This window comes from Gymnogyps californianus, chromosome Z, assembly GCF_018139145.2.
Source record: "Gymnogyps californianus isolate 813 chromosome Z, ASM1813914v2, whole genome shotgun sequence".
NCBI lineage: Eukaryota > Metazoa > Chordata > Aves > Accipitriformes > Cathartidae > Gymnogyps > Gymnogyps californianus.
In genome coordinates, this window is record NC_059500.1 from 46,992,627 (window position 1) to 47,009,509 (window position 16,883).

At 42.5% G+C, this 16,883-nt stretch overlaps 1 protein-coding gene across 1 annotated transcript in view; it reads left to right on the top strand.

Moving 5' to 3' along the window:
* The first annotated feature begins 14,857 nt into the window (after positions 1–14,857).
* The window catches only part of TJP2 (tight junction protein 2), a 55,293-nt gene continuing 53,267 nt past the window's right edge, over positions 14,858–16,883 (top strand). Inside the window, exon 1 of the mRNA XM_050912812.1 lies at positions 14,858–14,978. The gene's annotated coding sequence lies outside the window, so the exon portion shown is untranslated. The remainder of the gene's footprint in view (positions 14,979–16,883) is intronic.

Sequence of the window (16,883 nt, forward strand, 5' to 3'; positions counted from 1 at the left end):
ATTCTGCCTGAATGCAATATTGTATTATGTACTGTTCGCTGAGCCTGTCTATTGCCGACAGAAAACGTCAAGTTACTGAGTTAGTCTTTTTTTTTTTTCCCCTCAGTTTTCCTGTTTGGGGCTTTTAGACTGCAACGGTCTCTTGAAGACTACTGTATGCACACACATGGTAATTATTAACTATAGCTACAAGCAGGCTTTTTCAATACAACGTCTGAATGCAGTTTCGTACTTGCTGTCAATAAAATAGGCTCTTCTGGTGCCTCCTTCCAAAGTCCAGCACTTTCATGGAGAACACTGTTTGCCTTCTTTATCTTAATTTCTGTATGAGGCATACTGCACAAACATCATCTGCACCTAATGAGGAAGAAACCCATCTGAATTAGGAATGCTGTGGGAATCTAGAATATTTAGCATCTGTTGAAAAATCATCTGCCCTTTCTCACCGGCAACTAACAACAAACCGGAAAACTTGTAAGTAGATTTTGTTTCATAGGCCTGATACCAGGGGAGTATACCATTTAATTTTAGAGGGGCTTGCATAGGGTTTAACTGCCCAAGAGAGCAGATAAGGAATTCTTGGTGACATTTAGTGCTTTACAACGCAGAAGAAATACGACTCCAAAGAATCCTGTCAGGGTTGTTTGGCCTTGCCTTTCTCATTTCGGCTGCAGGACATCAGTGATGCCGGAAAGCTGATACCTGTGGAATGCCAGCCTGAAGTGCAGTTCCCTTTTGGCAGTTCCCTTAAGGTTTCAGGAACAGTATTGGTAGGACCTGCAGAGTGACGCTGCGTGTTCTGGCCTGGAAATGGAGCTGCTCTGCCTTCTGCTAATCTTGGGTGTTTCAGCTATGAGTGATGATGTGAACACCCAGGTCCTCAAAGCTGCCAGAGCACACCAGTAAAGTGGAGGGAAGTTGGCCATAGCTCTTCTGCGATAAAAGGCAGGAAAAAAGGAGATTCAGAAGCATATGTGGAACACTGCACCGTGGTTTTAAAAGCTGTTTCAGAGTTCTTCCAGTTAGGAAAGTTCAGATAAGTGATGATCCTAAGTTCGTAACAAAACGCTGATGTAAACGGAAAAAAACACACAAATGCAGGGCTGGGTGACAGTGCACCCTGAGAGCAACAGCGGCCAAAGCGCTCCGCCGCCCCGGCCCTCCAGCAGCCGGCACCGGCCGCGGGCGCTGCTGCAGCTGCCCGCAGGTCGGCTCTCCGCCCCGGCGCCGCTTCGGGCAATGCCGGGCAGCGACGGTAGGCGGGGGGGCAGAGTCGAGGCCCCCCTCCCGGGAGACGGGACGGGCTGAGAAAAGCCGGGGGGGCGAGGCGGCCGCGGCGGCCCCGCCGCGGTGACTCAGCGGCGCGGAGTACCAGGCTGCAACCGGTATTTCCTGTTCCCCCGCCCGCCGCCCCGTGTGTGAGAGAGCGAGCATGTGTGTGTGTGTGTGTGTGTGTGTGAGCGTGGGCCGGGGGGCAGCGAGGCGAAGTCAGCCCTGAGCTGGGGAGGTGGCGGGGCGGCGGCGACCGCAGGTGGAGCCCCGCCTGCGGAGGGGCTCGAGGGGCGGGCGGCGGGAGGGGGCCGTGCTGCCCGGTGCCCGCCCCGTCCGGCGGCCGCCGCCGCCCTCCTCTTCCCGCCCCTGCCCTCCCCTCCGCCGCCTCCCCACCTGGAGGCGAGGCCGGCACCTGCGGCGGGAGCCCGCCCCGGCGCGGCCGCGCCGCCCCCGCCCGCAGGAAATCGCCCGACTCGGTGAGAACCCAGACCCGACCTCGGCCCCGCACTCGGATTCGGCGCGGCCGTCGCAGCCCGCTCCGGGGCGGCGGGGCAGGGTTGAGGGCAGGGCAGGGCACGCAGTCCTAGCGCTGGGCCGCCGGCCGGCACCTCTGCTCCCGCTGCTGGACGCCGCCGCCGCACCGCGGCTACCTCCGCGAGCAGGCGAGTATCCCCGCGCGGGGCAGGCTGGGCTGCCCCCGGCTCCGCGCCTCCCCGCCGCTCCCCTCTCCTCGGGCAGGTGCGGCGCTCCGCCGCCCCTCGTCGCCCCCCGTCCGGCGCCGCTGCTGCCTCCGCTCCCCGCTCCAGGGGCCGCGCTGCGGGGAAGAGCTGTGCGACTTCTCCCTCCTTTGTGTGCTCTGGGGTTTTCTCCCCCCTTTCTCCCCCCTCCCCCCCCCTTTCGTTCCTCAGGCGCACTTTGCCGCCTTTGTCCGCGGAGCCGAGGCGGGGGCTGCGCTCCCGCCGCGGGGGACACCCCCCCCCCCCCCCCCCCCCCGCCCCGGCCTGGCGCCGCTGCCGCGGCCGCGCACCTGGGGTGCGCGAACAGCCGGGTCGGGTCGGGGATCGGCTTTTCCCTAACGGGATTAAGCGGCTCTCGGTGACTTTTTCCGTGCTAAGTACTTGCCGGGAGAGTGCGATACTACGTGGGAAGTGGGAGGGATGTCACCGATGAATCAGGGTTTTTGTTTACCCGGGTTTTTTCGCCTTAGGAGGGGCGGGTCCCCCGACAGGCGCGCACCCCCGACGGCGGGGGCTTGGGCTGCTTTTGTTACGCACAGAATTCCTGAAATCTTTATGTTGGCACATCCCGAGTGGATTCCAGCCGTGCCTTGGGCTTTGGCTAACTGGGTCAGGGGAAGTTTCAAGTTAACAGGGAACTGTAAAACAAAGGAACAGGCAGTTCCAACAGCCAAATGCTTGATTGCCCTGTTAAAGTGCCTTGGCATCGGCCTTGTTTGTGGTGCTGGAACCCAGGTGCATTAGATTTGCATCGTGGAGCGTCAGGGTTGATCTACCAGTGGCATGCGCTTGCTTTATTAGACAACTCAGCCCTTTCTTTCCCCCTACTTAAAACCTGTTTCTTCTGCGTATTTTTCCAGGATGAAAAAGTACATGCTGTCTGAACATACTTGTGTAAGAGTCATATACTCATCTTTCAGATTGGTTATCTGAAAACTTTTATACCTCTGATGTTGCTTTCTAATAGTTACTCACTTAAAACAGCTGGCATCTCTGAAGAATCTGCTCCCTAGCTTCGATTTATAAACTGGTGTTGAATCCAACAGCTAGGACAGTATTTGAAAGCTCTCAGCCCCACAGCTGTGCTCCAGCAGAGGCCACGAAAGGTCTCCTTTGTTTTAACCTTTGGATGTAATTATCAAGGTGGGATGGTTTGAAACAAATTAAAAGGACTTACCGTTTCTTCTGTTCAGCAAAGTTTTCTTTTAACGGTTTAGGACTGTGATTTAGCTGTGGTTCAGAGAAAAGAAAAACAAACATGTGCTATGACTGATAAAATTGCTGCTTTTGTTTCTGAAGCATTCATAGTCTAAGGATCCATCTGTAAGCTCTTCCAAGCAATTACCCTTGTCACGATCCATGAGGTCTGCATGGCAAGGATCAGGTACTGGAAAGCGTGGGAAGTTTGCTTGTGTAAATTGATATTCATTGGTAGATCATCCAGCTGCTTGAAGAGACTTTGGAATACTTTGCACGTAGTAAGCATGCGTGTGCCGTTTAGACCTGATCAGTAAGATTTATACTTAGTATAACCTAGTGCTTGTGAGGGCTTTCATCAGGCTTCTGAGGAAGCTTTCTGCATGTATTTGACTTTTAGGTGAGTTTACTGTTGTAATTGCTTCCAGACTGTTATATGCAAACATCTTCTTGTGCCCTAAACATTGCATTAAAGTAGTGGCAGTGACTCCTCTTCCCTTTGCAAAAGGAAGTCACTATGGATTGGAGAAACTGCGTCTAACTTGCGTTCTCCATTGCCCTGTATCACAAGATCAGTAACTGCTGCTGTGTTCAGTGTCACTACACTGGGTTTGTGTGAGACTAACGATGAGTACTGGGAATTACGCAGTGGGGTTAGGATGATCCCAATACTTTGCATGAACTGTAATCTCAACAGAGCTCTTCAGAATGAAGCATCAAAGCCATTAAGTGTCTGATACTTTTTTGATTGCTTAATCCCCCCTTTCCTGGTTCAGTGTCTTCTCAGGAGAACCAGGAAATCTTTCTGATTAAAATAATGTTTAGGCACTGACATGGTTCACAATGGGATGTGTTGTACCTTTATAAAACCTAGATGCTAAAAAGCATCAGAAGGTTCCTGGATCATAGTAATCCTCAACTGGGGAATGGCCTAATATTCCAGGACTACCTCAAAGCTGCATTTAACTTGAAGCAAATCTAGATGATAGCATTTGTGTGTGTGTTTTAAACAGTTACCAACATTGTCTGTCTCCAGAACTTCCTTGTAGGGTAAAGGAAATCTCTTGTTACAAGACTGTTCTCCTTTAATTGCTGAAATAACAGTATTTACATTCTCAAGGATGGTGTAACTTGCATCATGCCTTGGCTGCATCAGTTCCATCCGATTGTAGTAGTCCTGGAACCAGTCATTCTAGTAACAGGGGAAAGAAAGCGCTGACATGGTGTAACAGCTACAGTTTGTTGAGGTTAGAGATTTTCAAGCCTGGTTTGTTTTCAAACACGTATGAAAATATTAATTGCTGGGAAAAAATGAGTTTATTAAATCTGACAATTGATATTTGATGTCAGCTGCATGAGGCCTGTGAATCTTAATCCCCAATTGCAGTGAATTTCTGTGAACTTTAGAAGACTCTTCAAAAATGAGACAATCTATTTGTAAAACAAACATTTATGGCAATAAGGATATAGGGCATAATTTTTAGGCCTGTATTCTAATATATGGATCTTGCCATAGTGAAGAATGTTTGCAAATAGTGAGTTACCCACTTCGGTGCTGCAGTCTTTGTAGGTATGACTGGTTTTGCATGGCCATGCTGACATATGCACACCAGTGCATGTCATCTTTCACAGTTAAAGGTTTGGTTTCAGTCCCATGACCAATTACTCTAAGTTGTTTGGGAATCCGCAGAGAAGTACTCAGATTTAATTTCTACACAGATTTCTCTTCCAGATGCTTTTGTCAAAATAGAGCTGTTCAACCACGGGGTGCTTTTCTCAATTGTCTGAACCTATCCTCTTCCTCAGAAAGAGCAGCACTGTGTTAGATCCTTATGTCTGCTCCCTTGTAAAGTGTGCTTACTTCTTGTCCCCAGAGTCTTTGGAGCCTTCTGTTGCCCTTTAATGGTCTTTTACCAGTACTAGGGGGCTTTGGGGTTTTTTTTTTGCCAAACAAAGTCTGCATTTAACACTAGAGGGCTGAGGTTATTTTTTACTTAAATATTACATAATTAACACAGGTACTGACTGCAGTATGGGAATTAAACAGCTTCATGCAGCAGCGAAGACCACTCCAGGTCATTTCACAATTTAAACTATTAATGTTTGGGTTGGTTTTTAGTTGTTATTGTTTGGTTTTGTTTTCTTTTAAATCAGATGATTGCTGGGGAATATTGTAGATTTCTGTTTCAAATGAGAATGCAGACTGTGGCAACTCTTTTTTGTCCAGCATTAGATGACCCTCGCAGTTGTGAACGTATTTAGGATGTTTATGATCCACACCTAGTAATGACGGAGTGAGCTGTGGGAGCTCTGGTCTGATATCTTGTACGGCATCTACCATGGTGTGTATTCATCAGCTGCAGGCTTTGTTTTTAGGAAACATGAGCCGCACAAGTCTTCCTGAGTTCAGGTCAGCATTGTCATTGTGTATCTGAGTGTTGGAACCTCAGGTAATGATGGTTCCTAATCTAGGAAGAAAATGAAACTCGTTAGTGTTGTATTTTCACGTCTAACGTGAAAATGACAGACAAAAATACTGTGTGATGCAATAGTAGGGCCAATAAGAAGTGCGCACGGAAAAATATTAATCGCCTTTTGTTCTGATTTTTCCCAATGCCTGCTCCCTTTCCATGCTGTTGTCTTTGCTTCTGTTTTGCACCAGCAATCCAGAACTATTTTTGAGAAATTTCTTTTTATTTCTTAAAGGTATGCAGATTATCTTGGGTGTGGTCTATATACATGTGAAATGTCAGATTTAGGATGTCTAGTTAGGTGTGGGTATGTTTTCATTAAGCTAGTGTCGTGTTTTAAACCCAGCCAGCAACTAAGCAGCACGCAGCTGCTCCCTCACTCCTGCCCCCTCCCAGTGGGATGGGGAAGAGAATCAGGAAAGAAGGTAAAACTTGTGGGCTGAGATAAGAACAGTTTAATAACTAAAGTAAAATACAATACTAGCAATAGTAATAATGAAATATAATAATAATAGTGATGAAAAGGAATATAACAAAAAAAAGGGGAAAAAAAGCCCAACTAAAACTCAAGGAAAAAAACAGTGATGCACAATGCTGTTGCTCACCACCTGCTGGCTGATGCCCGAGCAGCGATCTCCCCACCCTGGCCAACTCCCCCCTGTTTATATACTGAGCATGATGTTCTGTGGTATGGAATACCCCTTTGGCTGGTTCGGGTCAGCTGCCCCGGCTATGCCTCCTCCCAGCTTCTTGCGCACCTGCTTGCTGGCAGAGCATGAGAAACTGAAAAATCCTTAACTTAAGATAAGCGCTGCTTAGCAACAATTAAAACATCAGAGTGTTATCAACATTGTTCTCACACGAAATCCAAAACACAGCACTGTACCAGCTACTAAGAGGAAAATTAACTCTATCCCAGCTGAAACGAGGACAGCTAGGCATGAGTTCAGATATTTTGGACCACTTTGGATTTTTCCTCAGATTGACTCAATAATACCTCTCCCAAAAGCATTTTGTTGTCATTACTCTATCATATCAAACTAATTCTTTAACATCAGCCTGCATTGTATCGATAAACCAAGCCTGAACTCAACAGCGTTCAGCTTCATCTAAACCAACGTTTCACATATTTGTTCAAGCTATTTGTTATTTGCTTTGCCTCATTAGTCTTTTTTTAAAGAGATATTACAGAAAACTCATAAATCTCTCCTGCATGTCACTGTTAACAGCCAGGCTGTCTGTAGTCGGGCTTGCTCTCTCTATTCTAACATCTGCTTCATCATCTAGCTCTGCTTAATAGCCAGCAGATTTGACTGCTGGTGTCTCTAGCCTCCTTAGCACAACTTTGTATAAGCTGATTCTGAGAATCTCCAGGAACATATGGACTGTTGAGGCAAGAGACTATCTCTAAGGAGGGGCCAAAAGCAACTGCAATCCATGAAGGCTGTGTGAAAGAAGTTTCCAGGTCCTCCTCTTCTCTTTCCATGAAACCATTCCCACCCCATGCCCCCAGTCTGATCCTTGATGCTCCTTTACCTCAAGATTGTTTCAACAGAACAAGCTCTACATACGCGTTGATTATTTTTCCAGCTATTTCTTAGCTATATGGCCCAAACAAAACACATGTATGTTCTGGGAGTTAACAATTGTCTGTCATAGTTATTCTTGTCACCCGAGAAAAACCATGTAGGAAAAGACCTTTGTTTCTTTGCTCTCTTCATAAGAGAATTCTTCGGGCTGTATGTGTTACAGAGATTTTTGTTGAGAGACAAGAAAGAAAAGGATTTTGTCTGTTTCCAAAGATGGAAAGTAATTTGTGGCTACGTTGGGCAATGGCTGTCTCCTTTGTAGTTGGGTCTGAAGTGACTGAAGATGTGATCATGCTTCTGTCATCGGTTTACATGAAGTATGCCCTACATCTAATTAAGGGAGTATGACTCTGTTTTCATCTGTCAAGGATTAGAGCAAAAGGAAGCTTTTGCTTTGATCTCATAAATGTTTCTTTAACGCTGACAGAGCTTCTGTCATTCTTTCCCCATTCCCGGAAATACGTCTTACTTTCCAAACCATCCACTGCAATTGAGTCCACAGTTTTTACAGTGTGAATGAAAAGAAGCAAACTTCAGAACTGCTTTTGCAAAAGTCATCTGTAGAATTTCAGCCGGATTGAAATCACTGCCCCAAGACTGAAACATTGGTGGGTTTTTTTCCCTGTTTCAGCTAAGGAAGCACAGAAAAGAGTAGGGAACTTTGGAACAGAAAGAAAAGCTGACAGTTTTCATGGAGTCCTCTTTCCCTATAGCCAGTGTAGCTTGGTAAGGCTATGATAAGTGCTCCAAGCCTTTTGGTTTGTTGTCACAATGCACTATATCAGTTTGCTAGAAATGCATGTTATTGTGTTTTCTTTGCTTTGTAAACTAATTAGTAATTAATGTGAGAGATCTGTAGGGAGAAGGTTAGGAGAGAATGCAAATATAGTGAATAAGCAAAGAATCTTTTTAGCTGAACTGTGAGGCGGTTTCTTACTGTTATGTTTTTGGATTTGTCTGAGGAACATGAGTTCCTGAAGTTGACACAAGTATTTTTCTTAACAGCTTAATTCTTAGATTATGTTTGTTCACTTGCATGTTCCCAGTTAGGAAAGTTCTGCTATGTTCTTTCCAATAAAACTTGGTGTTCATTTTTCCTGAAAAAATACAAAGCCAGAAGAAGGGGAGTGGATGGTAACTCCCCAACAGAAAACAATGGATGAAGGTATGTTTTAGACCTTTTGTTTGCTCTGCAAAAGCCATCCTTCACTAACAATGGATGTACCAGCAGCTTTGAATTTCTGTTTTCAAATAAAGTTGAAGGAAGTTAATAAACTGTGAGTCAGTCTTACTCCCTCTAGGTAAATCTCCCTGGAGATTTCATGAACCATTTAGCAGTACTTGGGAGTAAGTTGTGCTGATTGTGTGAGCTTGGCTTCTCTGTGTACAAGGGCTAGTTGTGGGGCGCCTGTTGTAGTCAGAATTAATAGGCTTTGCCCAAAGAAACAAAAGACCAGAGCTGCACTAAATGCTTTTTAGACTTTGCATAGGACTCTGGCTTTGAAAAGTACTTTGGGGAAGTTTTTGTAAGAACTGTTTCTTAGATCTATAAGGGGAAAATTTAGGGTTAAAAAAGTGTTAAGGGGAGGGGACAGGAAGAAGTACCAAAACTTCATAGGAGAAATTGTGGTAATACTGATGTTGCTAACAAAACTGACTTTGAGGGAATACTGGATTTTATCAAAATGTTGCTGCGTTTAAGTAAAATTGAATTTTGTCATGGACTAGTACAGTCAGAAGATTCTTAAAAACTGGAATAGCCAAAAAACTGCCCACTTCTTGTCTTGTCTTTTCCTAGTCAGTACTGACTTTGCAATATTGCTGCCAAAGCTATCAGAAGTCAGGATGTGTGCAGGCTTAATGGCGTTAGCTGTGCTTGCAGACTTCTAGTAGTACTTCGCTTTCCTAAGCTTCTTAATACTTTGTATACAGATGTTTGAAGTTGTAGTTAAGTGGTTTTTTTGGACCTGGAGATGTAATTTTTTGCTTAATTTCATTTTTGTGTTTTTAATATATTAATTTTCTTAACATCACAAATTTTCAGACTGCATATTCCTTACATATCAGCATGCAACTAGGTAGGTGAAAACTAAATTTTTCCCTCTGACAGTTGTTTGTAGTGGTACTCCCTGAATCTAAAAGATGCTTGATTTTATTTTGCTCTTCTAAGATCAGTCCCACGGATTACTATTTAGTAATAACTTGAGGTAGTTCAGTGTGTGCATATGTTAACATAACCTGCAAATGTGACTGAATATTAAACACCAAATACAGGTAACACAGGATTTAAGTAACACAGGACCTGGCAATGGTTATACAAATCTTGTTGTTAAGAGCTGAATATTTTGCAGTATAACTAATGAAAACTTGCAGTATAACTAATGAAAACTAGCGGTTTTCATCTTAACAGTTTCCAAATAAGTAGCGTGCAATACGAAGTCACACCAACACAAATACAGACGTGTAATAATACTAGGGAATAACTAAAATGCACAATTTACAGAGGGAGTTGTGGCTGAAGTCTTCAGTCTTTCTGTCTGATCTGTTCTTTTTACATTTTTATATTACTGCGTAAGTACATAGTATTTATATAGATAATTATATATAAAACATTTATATCTTACTATCTTAGTATCTAAGTAGCATTACAACATTTCCTTAGTTATTCTTTTTGCAATCAAGTACGTCTCTTTTAATACTGCAATTTGACAGTACTGCAGCGTTTCCAGAATGTCACTGTTACTTGAACGTGTACATCTGTCTCCACCTTTGTAGTTAGTACCTGAGGTCTTTGGCACGCACAGTTACTTACCTCATGGCTAGAACAATTTTGACATGGAAAGTGGCTTCTGGCATTATGCGAGGCATGTTTGAATGACTAGTAGGTATCATAATGGGAGTCTCTAGCTTGCTTAATTCCATACAAGCCACGTAAGGAAACGTTGCTCCGTGCCTTTTCTAAGCAGATGGGATAAATCCCTTCTAACGCTTCCAATGTACAGAGCTTTCTGGTGCTGAGGAGAAAAGTTGTAGCAAAAGCTATTTTTGGCTGTCACAGTGTCTGAAACAATCTGAAGTTTTCTATGCAGATCTCTCTTATTCCCTGGATGGATTTGACAGAGAAGTTACCTAGTGCTCCATTAGTACTTGAAAGATTATAGACAGCAGAGATTTAGCAAAGGATTAGTCAATTGGAGAGTGTACATTATCCGGCCAGGCTTAGAACCGTGATTGTCTCTTCAGTCATTTTCATTAGTGTCTTATTCAAAGATCGAATTATGTAACAATGACGTTTCCGGGGAATCTGGTAGGAGTTTTTCTTTGGTTTCTCTCTCCTGCTAACTCTCCAAGCCTGGGAGAGGGGAAAAAGCATTATTTTTATGCTTCAAACTTGAAGCATGTTTTAAAAAGCAGCAGTTCAGATAAGTGAAGAGGCATGACTTCAGTTGCAGCGTCTGCATTTGGATGATAACTTAGAGTGGTGGAACTCTTGAGAGAGGTAGGATGCGGTACAAGAAATACAGAACTATTTTAGAAGCAGCGATAGGTATTACTCCCCTTAACAAGAGGGAGCTGCTTCCTGAGGGTAGACATGCAAATCTGTGGCAACATCCAGGGTAAGTGTTAAAAAGCAATCAGTAAGTAAGTATGGGAAAACCTGTGTTCACCTTGAATCATGCAATTTTAAAACTTGTTATCAGAAAAGAGGAGAGTCATTCATAAAACAGGAAATCTTTTTTCTTGTACCTTCCAAACAGTGTATCTTCTGCAGTTGTGATTAAACTTTGTGGTTTCGTTAGAGATTTCTGTGTACTTCTTGTCTTTGGCTAGTAGAGTAAGTAGGAGAAGGTGTTATTTCTACATTAGGAGTTTGCTGAAGAACGGAAAGAATAAACAGGTGTATACTAATCAGAATGAAAATGAAATGGTTGTTTTGTGTTTATTGCTTACTACTAACCTGATGTGTGTATGTGTGCATTCCCCTCCCCCTCATTTAAAAATAAACATATTCTAAGTTTATCCATGAGAGAAGTAGCAGCTTCTGAAAGTGGAAAAGAAAAATGCTTTTCTCTGTGTGTGCAACTTCCCTTCTCTGCTAGGAAGCAGGAGTTCATCATATTTAGGAATGTTTCCCTAAAGGAGAGTTTTAGTTATTAAAAGTCAGTTAAGGCTATTAATGTTCAAAATGTGACATACTGAGCATTCTGGTTTTGTTAAAAACAATCCAGAGTGCTTTCTTGTACCACACAACTTGAGTATTAGGCTTCGGAAAATTTTTTCTGTTCATAACTGTTTCCCTGAAAAAGTTATGGTGGGTGTGAAAGGGGATTGTGATTCTCTCCCACCTGCCCCTATATGAGTAGCATCGATGGATGGGTGTCTTCACAGTGCTTCTAGTCTCTCGTATTTTTGTTATGCATTAGAATGCTGTCACCTTGTTTCAGACATTGCAGAGGAGTGCAAAATGTGAAAGGCTTTTGTTCAAGAGCAATTAATGTGTTTCTGCTGGTTTGGAATAGTTTTGTATAAGCAAGACTTTGACGAAAAGCTTGGAGTAAAACTGTGACTGTTTGGCTGTAACTGAACTCAGATTTATCCTATAATTTTTTCACAAGAGCACTCCTCTAATGGTGGCACCAACAGTAAAAGCAATTAAAATACAGTGTACCATATGATTTTTTTTTTCAGTTGTATCACCAAAACCACAAAAACTAGTCTGGAAAATAGCTGATGCCAACAGTTCCCAGCCTCTTATCAACACAAGTACTCTTCAAGTTGGTCCTGAGTTTCTGGTATCATGTTAAAGAGTGCTTGTAGGCTCTTTGTTAAAATTCTGCCCATTAAAAGGGGTTCTTAGTACAATGTATTTGGACACAGGACAGTGGAGTATCCTAGACTGTGACTTCCTTTGATTGTTTCATGTAAGTTATTTACATGCCAATCTCTTTGAATTTTGCAGCCACCCTTCACATGTTGATAAAACGGTACATGATTGCTCTTGATACTTTGAGGAGGTGTGCTGGAAAGCGATGGTACATTCCTGCAGAATTCCTCTTTGTTTTCAAGTAGGTTTGTTTGGCCAGAATCACAGCTTGAAACAAGCCATCTAAAAATGAAACTTGCTAAAAGTAGTATCCATTATTTTTTATTTTGCAACTGGGTCTGCTTGGCTTTCATCTACTACTGAGTGTTAGTATCAAAGTGCAAAAGACATTACCCTGTTAATGTTTGTTTTTATTTCCAACATTCTTAATCGGGCATCTCCTTCCTTTCAGGGAGAGGTTTGCTTAATGCAATTGTTGTACACACTTGGAATTCCAAACTGGTTAAGATGTATTTGGATTATGTTTGGATTTGCCATTCCAACAGTTTCACAAAAGCAGAAAAGCTGTTGTCATTGGACTGTAATAGGGATCCCTTTTATGTTTTCATTAGAACTTTCAGGGAACTAAAGGTTGGTAACCAGCAATTGTGGCAAACTAAACTGTGAGTTGAAGAAAAAAGCGCTTTTCTTCTTGTAGCTGCAGACTACTTATTCTGTACAACTGGAATAAGCAAATTAATAACTCACTTTGCTAACATCAGTTTATCACTCAACTTCTAGAGGTACCCTGTCACATTCATATAAAAAAGGTGTTTTAAAAGTGGGGGGGGGGAGAAATAACACGAGACAGTTTCCAAAAACCTAATACTGAATGTAGGATATAGAGATCCTCATCTGTCATCTCCTCACTGCACAAATTCAGGTGCATGCTTAACTCAAATACTTCCTTTATTTCTCTTAATCATCTCCTAAAAAAAAACCCCCAGCATTAGAGTGTGATGCCAGCTCCACGCCATCACTTGAAAGTTGTGAAAATCCTGATTAAAAACGCAGATTAAGGTGCAAAAGAAAGTGGGAAAGGCAAATATGTTATTTTGCTAAGGCATTCATTTACATTTTCATATCAAAGGCATTATAAAGTATGTTTTTCTACCTCCATTTTTGCTTGGAATAGTGATGCGATTTCTGCGACAGATCGATATTTATAACTTGGCATCTTCACGCAGAGGCAAAATGATGATAGCAGTGGTAGTTTGGGTTTAGCTTGCTTGTGTAACTTTCCTGCAGCCTCCAGATTAGCATTCTGTGCACGGCCTGGAACAATAAAGCTGATGTTTGTTCATAATGCATAGCATGGCTCTTGCTGCTCTTTGGTGATCATGGAAACCCATATTAAGCATCCTTTTGTTCTGTGACTTCCAAAATCATGCCTTGATTTAAAACAGTAGTTTATTACTTTTAGAAAGGTGCTTTTATGCTGGAAGAATCAGTGAGAGGGAAAAGGACCTTCTAGTTTCACAATGTGATGTCTGGCAGGTGCTTGCATTTTTGAAGTTTTTAAGAAGTTAATCTGAGATCAAATATATTTTTAAAATATCTTAGAAGTTTTAAGTTTGCTCTTTTGAACCTGCAACCTCACTATGATTGTGCTCAGGAAAAGTGGATGCCACACACAAGACACATCAATAAAATGTGGGGTAGGCTTGTAGATAATTGAGGAAGTTCTGCAGAATTCTTTCAGTATCTCTTTCTTATGGCTGTCCTGCTATCTAGAAATAGCTAATGGAGTATTAACCAGAATTAAAAAAAGCCATATACATTGGAGAGAAAAAAACCCAAACCCAAACCTGTTACGAGTATGGATAAGATACTCTTCTAGGGAAGTCTGTCTATATCCTTCTTTGAAGATGGAACACTTTGGAAAGATGCTCTTTGAGAGGAATTAAGATGATCAAGATGTGTGTTGGTTCTCTTCTAAAAACAAAACCCAACCAACAAACCCTAACCACTGGCTTCTGTTTCTATTTCTGTCAAAAGTTCCTCCTTCATCTTAGTTAAACCATTCATTTTCTGTTTTCCTACACAGGATAATCAAGGGCTAGGACAAGGGGTGGGGGAGAGGAGGAGTGTTCTGACAGGGATGCTGAATGGAAGCTAACATACTGCTTGTGCAGAAGAGCGGTAGCTGAGGCCTATTGAGCAGGAGAAGGAGTAGAAAATGACATTGGGAATTGTTTCTTTTCTATCATTTGCAACTGGAGTTCTTAAGTTACCAACTGAAGTCACTGGAGCGCATGTATCGGATTGTTCTTACTGAGGTTATGTTCAAGATACAATGCTCTTACTAGCTTAACTTTGTACAATCTTGCGCAAGCTAAGCTATCGGACTAAGACTAAATTAAAACAAAAAGCCCAAATGCCTTGTGGAGAGGACCAGTGCAACAAAGGGAATATAAGCACGCTTCCTGTCTATACCCTATTTAGTTTGCAAAAATGCTTTGCTGCCTTGTGTGCAGGCTTGCGTGGATGCCTGATGAGAGACAGTGCTTCAATTGAAGTTTGCAGTGTTGCTGCAAGTGTAAATACTACCGAGTATCTCCTTTATTCAAGCATTGTTTCCACTTGATTGCCAGGGAAGCTAAAGCATGCTAAACTAACAAAGGAAATGTATTTTATATCCTCTTTATCTCTAGCACTTCAGTGTCCCAGGCTTCACAGTCACTCTTTTGTGATTGTGCATGACTTACATGAGACTTTGTTTTTCAGGGAGCAAACTACTGCACTGCCATCTCCTTGTGAGTGGGACTGGGAGCACAGCTGTACATCAAGCCCAAAGCATCTCACAGCAAGTAGACAGAGACACTCAAAAATCATCATTCCTCACAAGGTACTAGTCAAGTTGCATCAGTTAGAACTGGCCAATAGTTTAAAACGACGGATTCTTGTCATGTGCTACCTATAATGTTCATTCTTTTAGCTATGTTTTTAAAAGGTTTTAAGAAACTGTACTTAATAGAGTAACATGTTGAAATCAGAAGTAGTTCTTTTGGATTCCCAAAGCAACTTAGAATGAGCACACACACATTTGCTGAAAGCTTGATAATGTGCAACAGGCCTCCCGAACAGGAGAGACTTCTGCAATGCACTCAATAGTCTGCTAAAGTTATGCAAATAATAATGCACAGGCCTGTACTAGTTCATCTCTTAGCTAAACATTGGTAAAGAATGGATTTAATCTATGGTGATGTCTTCAGCAAATATAAATATTTAGCATGGATTTAGGGATAAATAAATTACTTCAAGCACAGAGGGTAATATTAATGAGAATTGCCTAGTGACTCAGTAGAGTCCTGGGAAACAGAATAGCCACACACAGGGAGAGTTGTTTTGCTGCATATTTTCTTATAGTACATCATTAAGGTAAATATGATCCTTTTGGCATCTTAACCTTGCTTTTGAAACCTTTTCTCAAGTGCTTCCAGAGAGAATATAAAATGTGTCCTTAGTTTTATGTGTTGATCAAACATGCTTAGCTTGTTTTTTTAAGTCCTTAACAGATGACAATTTTAAGAGAGCGAATTTTATGCTGGTGTGTTGCAAAACTGTAATTGACTTATCTTTCATTCTTGAGAGATGAATAGCTATTGCTGCTTTAGTAATTTACTTGGAAATGTGAATATCAGTTGTTGTGTCTTTCTAATTTGTGATACACTTAACCAAAGCTACTCACCCGTTAGTTTAATGTTCTGGGAGTGAGGAGAGAGGATGCTAGTTAATAAGACTCTAAAGACATGATGAAAAGAAGAAAAAAAATTAAAGTTGGCATTATATAAGAAAACAAGCAAGCCCTGTTCACTTAGGGCACTGTAGGGAGGGGAAATACGATACGAGAATATCAGTGAGGTGTAGCTAGGCAGGAATGTCCCAGTTGAGGTCTCCAGCGGACTCTAGCATTTTCCTCAAAATAAAAAACTTTGAAGGATATGGTACGGTATGCAAACCTTACACCAGGGAATGTGGATACTTGCAAGCCCAGCTCCTGGGCGAAAGAAACTCCAGAACCATGTATCCACTAGAGAAGGATGCCTCAGAAGCTGCATCCTTGCAGCCACCTTGCCCATGGGCTCCCAGGAGTTGTGGAACTGGCAAGTGTTCAGGGGTGAACACTGACTGGGGTGGCTGTGTCCATCTGCTTTCTCCCTGATGATTGTTCTCACTGTTCTCCCGTGGACTCTCACCAGCTCATTTCAGTCCTTCCTGAAAAACAGCACCCAAAAGTGAGCACAGTACCCTAGCTGGGACCTTGCTGTTACTGAATAGGGCTGCAGAACTGCTTTGTTTCTTAATGAGATCGTCAGCAGGAGGTTTGCCAGTATAAATAGGATGGGGAGAGGCAGAGCTTTGAAGCATAGTTTTAGTGCTCTAAAGGACTAACTTGGCTGAAGAATTGCTGTCTGGAGCTTTGTTTTTTAAATTAACCTCTGTATCAGAAAAAAAATTAACAAAGTTTTGTGTATGTTAACATCTTGTGCGTTCTGCAGATTCTTAGTAAGTATAATGATCTCCATGAGAATGGGATCTTTGTTTTCTTTATTGTGTTGTCTTAATTAATTTGAGCTGTAACAGTTGATTACCATGGTAAAGTTTTTGATGTTGTAGGGCTTGACTTCTAGTGAGGGAAGGCAGATAAATTGCTAAAAGCAGAGGATTGTTTCACAGCCTTGCAAGGAGTAATCAAGAAGCATGGAGAAGAGAGGAAGGAAATGAGATGTAAGCAAAATGAATGTTCAAA